Raw genomic sequence first — 15,267 nt, 5'->3', positions numbered from 1 at the left:
CTTTAGAAAACAGTGTTTTGACTGGATATTATAAACACTAACACTGCTCTAGTTGATAAATTTGTTTCTCACAGCGGTATGGGTTAGAACTGAAAATACTTCATATGTATTACAGGGTTGAACAAACAGAAACTATAAATATGCCATTGATAATGAGAGCCAAGTTTCTCACTGTCAAAGAAAAAAGTTATAAATATGCAAGAAGGAAAAGCTAGAAATAACTCTATACTGCTGGATTAGTCAAAGATACCAGTAAAAACTAATGTTAATTTTAATATATATACAAATAGAGAAATAAATGACATATGTATATACATAGGTTAGTATAAATACATATATCTCCTAACCCTGTCTACTGGGAGAGCCCAGATGTACAAGCCTATTCAGTGCTCAAATCCTGGTTTCTAAGTACTAATTTCTAGTAAAGGGAACTAGGGCTCCTCAGAGAAAATGTTGGTTACAGGGCTAGAGCAGGGAAACTATAAGATGAGCCTGGAACATCTTGTAGTACCAGAAAGTGAGAAAATACTAAAACAAACAAACAGCAACCAAAATATCAAAAGGACCAGAAGGCACACTAAAAGAGCTTCCGGTGGCTAAAGCTGGAAGATCTGAGCAAAAAAAAAATTATAATAGTACTGGATTGTAACGCAAAAAATAAAATAAAATCCTGTGAGTCCATAATGCTGTAAATAAGTGAATGAGTAAGCAAATAAATGAGAGAAAGAGAATAAATTTTCTTTATGGAATAATTTCAATTAGTAAATGTAGGAAAAATGAAGGAAATACAAAATCACCTTTAGAACACCAGAATAATAATTGCCACAGGCAAGATCCACTGATGAGTGCCAAAATCAGAAGAAAATTTTTAAGGACAAACAGAATATTTGGAAATATCTGATTCCCTCCAGATATTTACTAGTTATTGTGGTGGTTTTATCACACATCTAAAAATATTTGATATTCTTCTCTCCAGGAGGTGAAGTCTAATTCCTCTCCCCTTGAATATAGGTTGGACTTCTAACAAATAGAGTTCAAAAATGGAAAAATAGTAACTTTACAATACAGATGACACCACCTACACCTAGAGATCAAGGTAAAATTATCAGTAACATATCATGATGATATTACGTATCATCTAAGTCTAATCAAGAGAAAACATGAGACAAACTCAGATTAAGGGTCATTCAACAAAATACCTAACCACTATGCTAAAAATCAATAGCAGAAAGATATCTGAAAAATCTCTAATATTTGGAAACTAAATAACATACTTTTCTATAATCCATAAAGCAAAGAAATCAAGAGAGAAATTAAAAAGTATTTTGAACTGAATAAAAATGAAATGTCAAAATGACATGTCAAAATTGTAGTAAACCACTAAAACAGTAATCACAGTGATTTTTATAGCACTAAAAGTCTATATTAGAAAAGAGTAAAGGTCTCACATAAAGGTCTCAGCTTCTACATTATGAAAGTGGAAAGGGGAACAAGTTGTACCTAAAGTAAGCAAAATAAAGGGAATAATAAAGATCAAAGCAGAAATCATGAAACAGATTATAGAAAAATAGGAAAAAATCAATAAAACTGAAAGCTGGTTCTGTGAAAAGATCAATAAAATTAAACCTCTACCCTAGACTGATCAGGAAAAATAGAGAAAACACAAATTGACAATATCAGGAATCAGAGAGGTGGCATCGCTGCAATTGTACAGATATTAACAGAACATTGAGGCAATATTATAAGTACATTTATGCTTATAAATTTGACATCTTAGAGGAAATAATTCCTTGAAAGCGCAAACTACCAAAGATTACTCAAGAAGAAGTAACCTGAATATCTTTATGTCTATTAAAAAAAAAATGTAGATAAAAGCCCCCACACAAAGAAAACTCCAGGCCCAAAGCATTTCACCAGGGAATTCTACCAAACCTTTAAAGAAAAAATCTTATCAATTTTGAACAAACGCTTCCAGAAATGTGAAGAGAAGGAAACATTTCTCAACTTATTCATTCTATGAGGATAGCATTACCCTAATATCCAAACCAGACAAAGACATTACGAGAAAACAAAACTACAGAACAATATATCTCATCAACATAGGTGCAAAATTTCCAAATAAAAGATTAGCTAATCAAATCCAAAAAATATATTTTAAAAAAACCAATGGAGGGTCATCCCAGGAATACAAGGTTGGCTTAACATCTGAAAACCAATCAATGTAATTCATCATACTAACAAACTAAAAAAGAAAAACTATACGGCATTCTCAATAAACGCATAAAATCACTTGACAAAATCCAACATCCAATCCTGATTAAAAAAAAAAAAATTAGAAAAGAAAGAAACTTCCTGAGCGAGACAATCAACAAAAAAAAAGAAAGAAAGAAAATCAATAAACCAAAAGCTGGTTCAATTAAAGGCAAAATTAAGAATAGAGGGAATTTGTGAATCTTGGTAAACAGTACCATGGCAAACCTACAAATACAATTATAATTAATGATGAAAGAATGAATGCTTCTCTCCTAAGAGCAGGAACATGACAAGGATATTTGTACTCACCATTTCTAGTCAACACTGTATTGGAGGTTTTAGCCCATGCAGTCAGGCATGAAAAAAGATATTTTAATAAGCATCCAGATTGGAAAGAAGTCTATCTTTTTCATATATGTCAGGAGTAAGCAAACTACAATCCAAAGGCCGTGTACATCCTGCTCCCTGGTTTTTTTTGTGGCTGTTTTTGTTTTGGTAAATAAAGTTTCACAGGAATACGGCCACACCCATTCTTTTACTTATCCTTTATGGGTACTTTCACTCTAAAATGGCAGTTGAGTAACCACAATAGAGACTTGATGGAATGCAAATAAACACAAGATGCTCATCATTAGCCATTAGTGAAATGTGAGTTAAAACAATAAGATACCACTATAAACCTATTAGAATAGCTAAAATTAAAAAGACTGACCAGATCAAGTGCTGATGAGTATATAAAAAACTGGATTTCACAGCCAGTGAGAATCTGAAAACCACTTTGGAAAACAGTTTGGCGGTTTCTTAAAAATTTAAACATATACCTATCATTTGACTCAGCAATTGTATGTTAGAATACTTACAAAAGAGAATGAAATCATGTGTACATGAATATTCACAAAAACTTCACTTGTAATAACTGAAAACTGGAAACAACCCAAATAACCAGGAATAGTGAGTGAACAGATAAACTGATATTTCCATACAATGACATACTACTATTCACAATAACAGGAAATAATTACTGATGCACGCTGCAACATGGATGAATATCAAAATAATTATGCTGAGCGAAAGAAGCCAGACATAAAAAGAGCCCATTTATATAAAATTCTATGAAATCCAAACAAGCATGTAATGACAGAAAATAGGTAAGTGGCTGCCAGGGGATAGGGCAGGATGGGGTGGATGTGGATGAAGGGGCAGAAGGGAAGGATTACAATGGGGCACAGGAAAACTTTTGGTAGTGGTGGATATGTACAATATCTTGATTGTGGTGGTAGTTTAAAGAGTTTATATATATATGCCAAACTTATCAGACTGTACACTTTAAGTATACGCAGTTTATCGAATGACAATTATATCTCAATTATTTCCTGAAATGTTCTCAATTCAAAAACAGGGTTCTGATGTGTGGCCCTGTGACACAGTAGTCTGCTGACTAAGAATATAGTAGCTCTAACCCAGAATTTCTCACTCCCAAAACTTGGCATAGATATGGAGGTATCTTAACTGTTTCCTTCTGTGAGAAGTTTAGGGCATAAGAATATAGGACTAACATGGTTAATGAAGATAATTCTTTGTTCTTATACCTTTCCTATGCCTATGCTATATTCCTGTATCCCACTCCAACACACATCCACTATTTTACTCAACTACAGAAAGACAGCAATGAAAATTCAAGCTGTCAGTGTGCAAGATCCTAACAGGTCAGTAAAATCATAGTATTTTAAAGGAAGGAACTCTTAAATTTTTCAACCCATGTAATGATCTTTCCCCAAACATTCCAGAATCAAGCTTTTGGCCCTGCGTTTGAATTTTAAAGTGAGATCCTATAATGTAACAAGGAATAAGGAAAAGAGTGGGAAAGTGGAGAAATGGTTAAAATCACATATTAAAAGAAAACTGAAGCTTAGAAAAAAGTGTTCTCATTCCAGATAAAAAATAAAGCAGGAATCTCTGTGTTCTTTTTAGAGAATTCATCTCAGTGGAGAAGGATTTCATGTTTAGCTTCTATAGATCCATAAATTAATAGGATAACCATATACCAAATTGCACAGTTATAATAGAAACCCAACATTCTCATAGCACCCAAACAATGCAGCAATCTGGAGTCTAACCTCTCCCTCCTACCACAACCTCTATAATCACATGAATTATATTTTTAGACCCAAGGAAGACAGTGGATCTCTAAAAATAGAAAAATAGCTTGTATGTTAAAACTATCTATCTCCTATGGCAACATCAACATTTTTATTAGAGGAAAGTAATTTACAATGAGCTGTAAACTCAGGCTTAGAAATGGAAGTACAGGTTTCAAGCCAAACTATAATCGTACTCTAAACAAGAATATTAAGTGTGTGTATGTATATTACATAAAATACAAATGTTCACACCTGACAATGTACACACACACACACACACACACACATTCCCAGGAATATTTCTTATGAGCTGAACATGTTCCTTACAAGAACTGGACTTTCGTATTTCCTCCCAACAATCCTGCGAAGTAGGGACTGAGATTACCCTCATCACAGATGAGGAGAATGATTCAGAGAGTTATGCAGCAGCTAAGTACAGGGGGAGATGAACCAGGTTGTGGTTCCAGATATGTGCTCTTATCCATCCTGCTGTACTGCCCTGTCTGACTACATATACTGTAGATATCTTCTGACAAAAAAAAAGGGGAAGGGTGAAAGATGAAAATTCTGTTACATTTGCAGCCTAAAGCCACAGACTAGTCTTAGAGAAAGTTTAATATGCTGCCTTCTGTGTAAGGGGGTGGGGGCTGGAACGGTCCCATGCTCCTGACTAAATCACCAGAAAGGTTATTAGAAAAGCACTCTAGTCAAATGCACTCTTGAAGACAGACTATTTGAACCCAAGTGCCTGAACCTTAGTCACCTCTGAATCCCCAGTGTCTAGCACAGTAATTGACATATATTAAGGGCTCATAAACATTTTGTTGAATGATTTTTGAGAAAGAAATGTTTCACTGACAGGCAATAAAGAGTACTAATTGACAGTATGGGTTCCAGCACTGGACTCTCTGGGTTTGATACCAGTTCCCTCACTTACAATGCAACTTTAGGTATTACCGTGTCTCAGTTTTCTCGGCTATAAAATGTGGGTATCAGTGCCTACATCATAATGTAATTGAGATAATTAAATGAGTTACTGCATATAAAGGACTTATAACAATTCCTGGCACATAGCAAGCACTCAATAAAAACTGGAGTGAGGAAAATAAATGAAGAGAGTAAGGTGACCAGATTTGCTTTTTATGAAGATAAAAGGCATTGCTAGTGGAAGATGGAAAATTCTACCAAAAGAACACTGTATCATTATATAGGCACAAAGAAGGTTTCTGTATATTCTTGTGTAGTTAGGACACTCTCTAATATTAAAGCAATAACAAAAGAAACGCCTTAGCTAAACTCAACAAAAATTTAAAATAGAGACATGATTAAGATCTAGATATCCTGACTCACAGTTCAATGCTCTCTCTCCCTGAGGAAATAAAATCCTTACCAAAGGCACTTCCTTGCTATCCTTGTATGAACAAATATTCTGGTCTTATCTTCAATAAATCAAAAGGCTGTGCTTATAGTGAAATGGCTGTCACCCTTGAATATACTCTGTGGTTCCGAGAGCAAACCACTTACTATATAGAGAACTGGGAAGAAAATCCACATTTTAATTTGTACTTAAATGGCAATGCCATTCTATAAACGATAACATCACATTAACTTGGCATTACCATCAAGTGATATCTGTTGTATTCATAAAGTAAAGTATCACTATTAAATCGTTCCTGATTGTTTTGTTTGGAAAACAAAAAGAGAAGAAATTTTCATGATGTTTACACTGTTATTCCATGTTGGGTGTTTATAACAGGGGTAATATCTCTCCCTAAATTATGAGCAGCACCAAGCGCTGCACCATGCATTCTGGGTGACTACTTAAACTGAGCACAGTCTATTCTAAGAAGCCATAAAACATCACTATGTGGTTTCAAATAATTAATTTTAGGTTTGGTTCACTCGTTCTTTTGCTCAGCAAATATTTATTTAGAAACTGAGTATCTAATAAAGAAGTAATATAATATAGTGCATTAAGAGCTCATACTTGAGAATGTCTGGGTTTGAATTCTGTCTCCACTGCATATCAGGTATTTGCAACTTACTTATGCAACCTCTCTGTTTTCTCATCCATAAAATGGAGGTAATTACAATACTTCTCTCTTAAGGATGTACGAATTAAATAAGATAGCATATATAAAGTCCTTAGTATGCTACCTGACACATAGAAAGCATTCGATCAATGTTAATCATTATTAATATTAAAGAACCACTTTCTAGGGTGTTGGGGTTTCAGTGGTGTGTAAACCAAGACTTTCCTCAAGGAGCTCACTATCAATTGGAAAATAAGACTCAGACACATAAATAAAAGAGTGGAAACTCTAAAGTGGTCTTAAAGAGAATGGGAGTCTAATTATGGGTTTTTTATTTCTGCTACCACTCATTCAATTTTCAGCTCCTTAAGGGATTTTCCTCACCATCTGGGCCATCGATAGAATGGGTTGGGAAAGCACTCATGATTTTCCTACATCACACCTCCTCCTCAGCAAGAAAGGCTCTGTGGGTGGAAAGCAGCAAAGAACACTGGATGTTGTTCAGAAAGCAATCACTCTGCAGAAGACACAGGGAGCCTTCAGAATTAAGAGTCACAGAAACTTGTCTGGATCAGAAAAATGTGATCACATCATTGAAGCTCCAGAGAAAGGAACTAAAAAGTGGCATAAGAGGGAATTTACCTCAAAGTACTCTTCTAATGAGATCTATAAGCCTGCAAACAGGTTATCTATGTGGTTACATTACATTACAAATGACTAATATTGTCTCATCCTCCAACACCACCACCAAGGAGAAAGACAGAGTGAGAGAGAGGGATCTATACACACTTGTTATATAAGCACCCTCAAATCTCCTTCCAAGTAGTGGGGACTGGGTGAGAGAAAGAAAATCTAGAAAATGGAAAAAGACTTTAACATCGGTGTTAATACAACTCTGAAACCTGCCAAGTGCCACTTGTGTCTTACACTGATCTCATCTCGTTCCTCCCTCTTGCAGCACAGATGCATTTAAAGAAAAACTTTGTGGAGACTGGCTTAACCCAAAGGTACGTCTTTAATGGTGAAATCAGTGGGAAAGCTATTCCGGGAGGAGTGCTTACGGAGCTTTCCCTCACAAATTGCAGCAGGTGAAGCTCTACCTTGTCAAGGTCAGAAAGGTGGCTCTGAATTCAGTGAGGAAGCTCAGTATAATAAAAATCAGGTTCAGAAAAATAAAAGAAAAATGATGCTATTTGTCTAATTCACAGTTCAGTGCACTTTGACAATGCTTTTGGTATGATGCAACAAAGAATTTCTTTCTGCCACTTTAGCTATCTTGTTAGAGGTACCATGAGCATACAGGGAAGATAATCGCTGACCCAACCTTAAAGAGACTGCACATCTGTACACTTGACTTGCCATACCTATGAAGAGGCATTTCAGCCTCAAGAACTATGATTCTGACTTCAGATACACAGGAAAAGCAAAATCTTACCCAGGTAGAAATAGGTTACTATCTCTCCCAACTCATTAAAGTTAAGTTTGCAAATTTTTCAAATCCCCAATATCTCACACGAACCTTCTAATGGGTTTTATCTAATTTTGGTTATTGTGTCTTTTGTAAGACCTCGCTTCTTTTCATTAACAGACCTCTTTCAAAAAACAGATTTTAGTTAATTTGGAACTGCTTAGTTTTCCTCTGAAGTTGACGTTTATGTCCACTCTTTCTTTAAAAGCAGTCCATTTGCAACTGAAGGTGTTGCATATGCATGAGGTTATATGCATGCATGGTGTGGATGCAATAAAAGGAATGGCCAGCTCTGTCTTCTCCCCAACTATTTTTCCTGGAGGGCAGAGCCTTGCTCTCACTTTAGCACAATGCCCTGCATTTACAGCAGACAGGCTAAATACTGACTAGACCCAGGAGATGGATCTCATCCAGATGTGGGGGGAACGCAAGGGCTACAGCCCTTAATAATGGCAGGAACTCACCATCAATCTTATAGTGCTAAAAAAAAAAGTATATATATGGAATTAAAAAATTAAGGATAAACTTTTAATTAAAAAGAAATCTGAAGATCACTCCTTAAAACTACTTTCTATGATTTTGGGGATCTATAAAGTGGCATCTTGACAACATTAACCAGAGGTAAACATTATTTGGTCAGAAAAATAGGAAATGTTATTTAAAGTAATACGTAATACAGTTTTAAATTGTTTTTAATTCTTTGCCATTTAGATTTTTCCTTCCCATAATACCTGCCTTCTCCATTAGTAGAAAGAATCTAGAATTGACAAAACAACCAGAAGTCAGCCTGCTCCTCAAAGTCAGACTAATCAGATGTAAGAAGAGATGTCTCTAGATGAGGTGAAAGGGGCCAAATATATAGTGACAAAAAGAAATCTAACTATGGGAGGGGAACCTACAATGCAATATATATATGCCTTACTGTTAAATTGTACACCTGAAACTTCCTGTATTTCATTAACCAATGTCGACAAAAAAATAATAATAATAAATTTTAAAAAAGAGAGATATCTCTGCAAAAGACATTAAGTTTGTCCATAATGCTCCAAAAAGGTTCAACAAAAGATTCCAGAGGTACCTGTTGAGAATTATGTCTAAAATGAAGGTGTTGTTGATGTACCCTTTTCCTCTGTGCATAATGTCAGAGCAAAGTGACCAGCTAAGACTCAATCTAATATGAAAAATGTCCTGAAATGTAGATCGACCACAGATATTACACTGTTTCCACAATTTGCCAACTTCCATAATACTTATTTAAGAAATTCCCTCTAAGAAACTGTTTCTAAGTTCTAACTATTGGGGGAGAAGGAGATGATAAATTAAGACACATTCACTATTTTCCATTCCTCTCTTAAGGTCCTTCCCCTCACCCCAAGAAGCTCTGCCCGATGTGAGCAGATGGTGTGGAGGGACCATGAAGAAAGCTTTTCTGTATTATGTACTACAAAGGGACCCCTCAAGGACAATGCTATATTCCAGCCCTCTTCCACAGCCCTAACATACACATATTTTCTCAGTAAACCTCAAACATTCTAAAAGTGCCAAATATAATTTGAGGATACAGCAAATATTTAATGATTATAAACCAAATCAAATATAATTAAAATGGTGACTTCTGAGCAACCACAAACTGAGGAGTCCTTCATCGACTGGTACAACATAGGGAGTCATTCTGGCCAGCATTTACCAAAGGAAAGAATCCAAACATGTTCACTGCTGATAAACTAGCACTCAATACACCAGAGAAGTCAGTGTGTGCACACGGTGGTGGGAAATGTTCAAACGGAGCCAGCCTTTGCTAGAGAAAGGACTAGGAGCAGGTAAATACAGAATTAGCTTCTGGTTAACAGAACTAAGGCTTCAGAGAGATTGTCTTCCCTTGAGTGGAAGAGCAGGTACTTAGAATCCCAAGTAAACATCTGCCCAAACAACTGGTCCCTGGATTTGAGAAGAATCTTAAAATAGAGTAAATTCTCAAACACTGCTATATACTTACTATGAAGTATGACATGAACCAAAGAGTGTAAAAGCAGTTGCCTTAATTTTGTCTCCATATATAAAGCCACCGTACTACTCTGCAGACCCAGAATTTCCAGATGGAACTAAACATACCAACTAGATCAGAGAAAACAGGCCCTTTCTTAAGTTATACTCAATTCAGAGCTCACTGCAGTGATAGCAGCTAATTATATAAGCAGCTTCCAATGGCCAGACAATGTTAACAGTTGTATTAAGTCCAGCAAAGAAAAGATGATTAATTTGCTGTGTGTTAAATTTTAGATTTCTGTTGAACAAATATGACAGAAAAGAAGTTCGATAGAAAGACAGAAAATAAACCAACCTTGTTTTCCCATTTGCTAAAATTACATTTTATAACAAAAGTCCAAATATAATGGGAAAATATTCATCTGTTTGGGATCTCTTCTAAACTATCTCTTTGCATATACAAATATGGTACAAGACTATTTTAAAAATTTTGCGCTAATATACCATCAGGCAAATTGACTAGAACTTGCAACCACTCAGTCCATATATTCTGCAGCAACTGAGCCCAGCATGCCTCAAACATTACTGTGCGTGCTAAGCACTCGGCATCTGGTGAAATGAAGATTCTGGTTCACTACTCTGGATCTGAGGTGGAAATTTCCCATCTTTATAAGCTGCTGGTCTACAGACCACACCTTGAGTGGCAAGGCCCTAAACCACACTTTATAATGATTAATTAGGGTTAAAACATAGCAGTGCTCCTATCAGGTGCTGCTGTTGCTAGGGGTGGTATCCGCCAGAAAATATTTTGGCAGCAATGGTGCCCCTATTTCTTCACTTCCAATTCTGTGAAGAAGTCCTTCCTTAGTGTTCAGGGGACCCTGTAACCTCACCTCATTAAATCTTTCCCCTCTTCTATTATCTCAAGCATTCAGTTGCAGCAAGTACCAGGTAAAGAGCCCCAGCAAGATGATCATGATTTCAGGGTGGGGGGCAGGTAGCTAAAGCTCCACTCAGGTCCTGCTGCTATGGCAAGAAAAATAAACACTTCCCCACTCCTGCACTTAAGGATGTGGAGCATCCTGAAGCAGAAGTTTCAAAACTGTGGGTTGCCTGGTCTTGGAACATAAACTAAAAAGGATCAGGGAGGAAGTAGTGAGCCCGTGGAGGAGGAGGTCCCTGACTCTACTTACCTAATTCTAAAGAAGCAGGTAGCAGCTGGTGAGTGCCATCTTTGGCAGTCTTTTCCCACCCCTAATTTCTGATACGGTTGAACCTGAACAAATGAGTCAAGAACAGCAGTAACTCCAGGAAGATTATTTAGGGATCTTAATATATTTACTAGCTCATGGAGAAAATAATCCATTATTAGACTTGCAGACATTCACTAGTAAGCACATATTTTAACAAATGTGTTATGTATAAAGAAAGGAGACTACTGCTTATAATATTTGCTCATCTGTTCATTTATTCACTCATTTTTTCAACATATACTAATTGTTACTGAGCACCTACCACATACTGTACTAAATACTAGAGCCGGTGTGAACAATTCCTACTCTCATGGACCTTGCATTCTAAACGCATTCTAACAATGCATACATAAACATCATCCTAATTCTACAGATATAATTAATGCAACTGCAATAAATGCTATAAAGAAAAGTATAGGCGGCTATGAAAGCCGCCTATACAAGGTGCTAATCTTATTTTTTATTTATTTATTTTTTTAGGTGAGGCAACCCTTGGTTGACCTCACAGATTACAAGAACCCTGTCAGCTGACTATCCTTTATTTTTTATTTTTTACACCTACAGTACCTGGTCTTCCTAGGTGGTCTCCCATCCAAGTACTAACCAGGCCCAAGCCTGCTTAGCTTCCAAGATCAGATGAGATTGGGCTTGTTCAGGGTGGCATGGCCAAAGACAACAAGGTGCTAATCTTAGAGATTAGGGGAAGCTTCCCTAAGGAACTGACAGTCAGGATCGAATCCTGCAAAAAGGTAGCCAAACAATATATTAGATGCACTGGGAAGCATGTGTATTATGTCTGTACATGTGTGAGAAAATGAAAGAAAGCCAAGGAAGCTGAATTATAATGAGCAAAGAGACAGCTGATGAGAGATAAAACTGGAGAGATAAAAAGAAGCTCAAGACTTTGGGCTTAATACTAAAAGCAACAGGAGGTCCCTAAAGAATTTTAAGCAAGAGAATGAAAAAAGCAGAATATGAAAGTATTATTTAGAATATGAACTCGATTATTTCTAAAAATGTTCAGAAAAATGACTAGAAGTAAACATGTAAAAATGTTAAATTGTCACATTATCCTGCTGGGATTATGATTAATATTCTTACTTATACTTTTTAAACTTACCAAATTTATGTTGTCGGTAAATTCTTCTTACAGTTAAAAAAAAATATCCTATCACTTCACACCAGTTAGAATGGCTGTTATCAACAAGAGAAGTAATAACAAGCGTTAGAGAGGTTGTGGAGAAAAAGGAACCCTCATACACTGCTGGTGGGAATGTAAATTGGTACAGCCACTATGAAAACAGTATGGAGCTTGCTCAAAAAAATCAAGACTAGAGTTACCATATGACCCAACAGTCCCTCTTCTGGGTTGCTACCTGAAATTTTTGAAAAGTTTATTCATAAAGATATATGTAGCCCTATGATATTGCAGCATTATTCACGGAGGCCAAGACATGAAAACAACAAAAGTGTCCTTTGATGGGTGATTGAATAAAGGAGGTGTGGTACATATATCCAATAGAATATTATTCAGCCATAAGAAAGAATGAAATGCTGCCATTTACAACATGGATGGACCTGAGAATATCATGCTAAGCGAAATAAGTCAGAAGGAAAAAGTCAAGAACCTTATGATTTCACTCATATGTGAGATATAAAACTGAAAGCAACAAACAAGACAAACAAAAGCTCACACAGTATGGTGGTTACCAGAGGGAAAGGGGGTGGGGAGGAGGTAGAAAAGGGTAAAGGGGATCAAATATATGGTGACAGAAGATTTGACTTTGAGTGGTGAACTCATAATTCAACATACAGATGATGTATTATAGCAGGGATCCCCAACCCCTGGGCTGCAGACCAATACCAGTCCATGGCCTGTTAGGAACCAGGCCACACAGCAGGAGGTGAGCGGCCAGCAAATGAGCAAAGCTTCATCTGTATTTGCAGCTGCTCCCCAGCACTAGCATCACCGCCTCAGCTCCATCTCAGATCATTAGGTATTATATTCTCATGGGATCACTGGTCCCTGGTGCCAAAAAGTTTGGGGACTGCTATATTATAGCATTGTACACTTATATAATTTCATTGTACACTTATATAATTTCATTAACCAATGTCACCCCTATAAATTTAACAATCCATGTCCCCAAACACAACATGGTAGTGGCTCCCTTTCCCCTTGCCTTTCCATCATTACACTCATTTACATGCAAGAGGCAACCTCAATACCAGACTAAGTATGCTATAAATCCTAGGGGACAACTCTTTTTTGCCTCTCTACTACCAAAAGATAACAACTGCCGGTTCAGTACTAGGTCAATCTACAGTATCCAGCTGTTAGCTCTGCCACATTTCTAGAGGAAAATGCCATGCAGAATACAGATGTGCAGTGAAAAAGAAAGAAACCTACAAGAATCCTTGCTGGCCAATACTTTAGCTTAAGACAGTTTACAAAGTACTTAGAGGGAGGAATGGAAAAAACAGCAAGTTAATATAACCATGGCAGACAATTACATTAAACGTCTGATGGCTCTTATTCTATAGTTTGTCTTAGTCTGCAAACCCCTGAGTTTGGGTCTTGAAGTTTTCATATTGTGAATTTATACATGTTCAGAATCAGATTATGTAACAACGCAATTATATCTAAGTTCAAAGATTTGAATAGATAAAAGAAAAGACACCTTCAAAGCTGAGCATTTGAGGTTTTCAACACTGCAGTAGTTGAAGTTTTCAAAAGATATATATGGCTTTGTTACATAGCTCTCAGAGAAAAGATTCTGCTAATGAGACCAAAATGAAATCCAGAGAGGTCCTGAGCAGAGCCTGAGAGCACTACAGAATCCAGATGTTCAGACGATGTACTCTGACTTTAAAGCAAAGTGTTTACCTAAAGTTCTAAGCTCTCCAACCTGACATTTAGTTTCTTTTCTGACTACTAATTTTAACCAATTTGCTCTTTCTTATCTGGTTTTCCTTTTTTATATCTTCCCCTTCGTGTTCCCAAACCAAATCTGAGCTTCTATATATTGAAAACCCAGGATACGATGATAAACTGAAACATCAGATATGGAATTAAACAACCCAATTAAGTTTACCAAGTACTACTATATGTTCGGATTTTGCCTTTATTAAAAAGCATAAACTGAGAAGTATATAAAGTAAGACCAAAAGATACAAGAAGGTTCAGAATAAACCTAAGGTAACACATCAATTTTACTTAATAAACAGGTATTAGATTCCAGAGATAGGTCCTCCAGTATTCTTCACTAGCACATAATTCACTAGTTTTCAGTACAGGCATACCTCATTTTATTGTGCTTTGCTTTACTGCACTTCACAGACGTTGCCTTTTTTACAAACTGAAGGTTAAGACCCTTTGCCAGCAAAAATATTATGATACAACTTTATTCACTTTATAGCAGTGGACTAGAACTAGAACTACAATATTTCCGAGATAGGCCTGTAGCCCACACATCACATCCAATTTAAACTTACCTGTATAATTTATAATGCAAGTTGAGGACTTCCAAACTATCCATTCCAATTGCTCATAAAAATTGTTGCTCAAGCATTTTTAAGTTTTTAGGAGCCAAGAAAAGCAGGGGTTGTTAAGGTTATATGGTAAGAGCTTTGAAAGTAGAGAAGTGAATCCAAGTGGACAATATACATCGTTGGTAAACACAGGGGGTTTGTCAATTTTTGTTTTGGTGTCAAAAATTTAAACATATGCCACTGCTTTTGATACAAAATGAAACAATTTAAGAGGGGAACTGAGAGATTGGACTGGGAATGTATTAACAAAGTTAGGTACTAGTTTCAGTTCTATCACCTAATATTTATGTGATCTGAAGCTGGTTACTGAATTTCTCTCGGCCTTAACTGCCTCCTCTTGAATAATCCCTTACAGCAGTGATACTCAACTGGGAGAGATACTGTCACACATAGGACATTTGGAAAGGCCTGGAGTCATTTTTGGTTGTCACAACTAGGGGTACCGCTACTAGCATTTGGAGGCCAGGGATGCTGCTAAACACCCTAAAATGCACAGGACAACCCCATGACACAGGATCGTATCACTTGCTAAGATCAGCACTAATACAAGGGTTTACCATTACCTTTGTCTCCTGGTAACC

General features: G+C 36.5%; 1 protein-coding gene and 1 pseudogene across 1 annotated transcript in view; both read right to left on the bottom strand.

Moving 5' to 3' along the window:
* The window catches only part of JAM3 (junctional adhesion molecule 3), a 63,612-nt gene that overhangs the window by 32,730 nt on the left and 15,615 nt on the right, over positions 1-15,267 (bottom strand).
* Positions 11,690-11,808, bottom strand: LOC120615682 (uncharacterized; annotated as a pseudogene).

The sequence above is a fragment of the Pteropus medius genome, unplaced genomic scaffold, assembly GCF_902729225.1.
Source record: "Pteropus medius unplaced genomic scaffold, Ma_sr-lr_union100, whole genome shotgun sequence".
Lineage (NCBI taxonomy): Eukaryota > Metazoa > Chordata > Mammalia > Chiroptera > Pteropodidae > Pteropus > Pteropus medius.
This window is presented reverse-complemented; position numbering and strand designations above follow the sequence as displayed.